This window comes from Pteropus medius, unplaced genomic scaffold (genome assembly GCF_902729225.1).
Source record: "Pteropus medius unplaced genomic scaffold, Ma_sr-lr_union100, whole genome shotgun sequence".
NCBI classification, from domain to species: domain Eukaryota; kingdom Metazoa; phylum Chordata; class Mammalia; order Chiroptera; family Pteropodidae; genus Pteropus; species Pteropus medius.
Window position 1 is genome coordinate 769,780 of NW_024350326.1, and position 575 is coordinate 770,354.

The window sequence follows — 575 nt, forward strand, 5'->3', positions numbered from 1 at the left end:
GCCCGTGATAACCTCCGGAGACACACCTTGCCCGCCCACCCCACTCCAAAGTGCCCCATAGCCTGTCCCAAACGCTACTGACCAGGAACTTGGCCCAAGTTGGCACAGTTGTGCCCCCTGCAGGTATCCCAGATGCCCACGTAGCCAGTGTAGGGGCCCTGCACGAAGGCCATGCGCCCGTCCACCACGCTGAGCATCATCAGGGTGGCGAGGGCGCTGAAGACGAGGGACCAGGCCCGCAGGATGAACTTTCTCTCCTCCCAAGAAAAGTTGAGGTCCTCTGGGGGAGAACAGGGTTCTGGGAATCTGGGTCCAACCACGTCGTCTCGATGCATCCTCCCCTGTCTGCGGTGGGTGACGTTCACGCCGCTGTTCCTCTCCTCGTCCTTCTCAGGCTGTGGCTCGTAGGTCTTTGAGGGTGGGGAGCAGCCCGCTCTTCTTTCAGACTCTGAGGCCCTGAGAGGAAGGTGGAAAGAGACAGAGACAGAGACAGAGGAAGAAAGGGAGTGAGGAGAGACGTGGCACGTAAGAAGGAAATGTGTCCGGAGACGGCCCTGGGAGGGACTGAGGTGGGG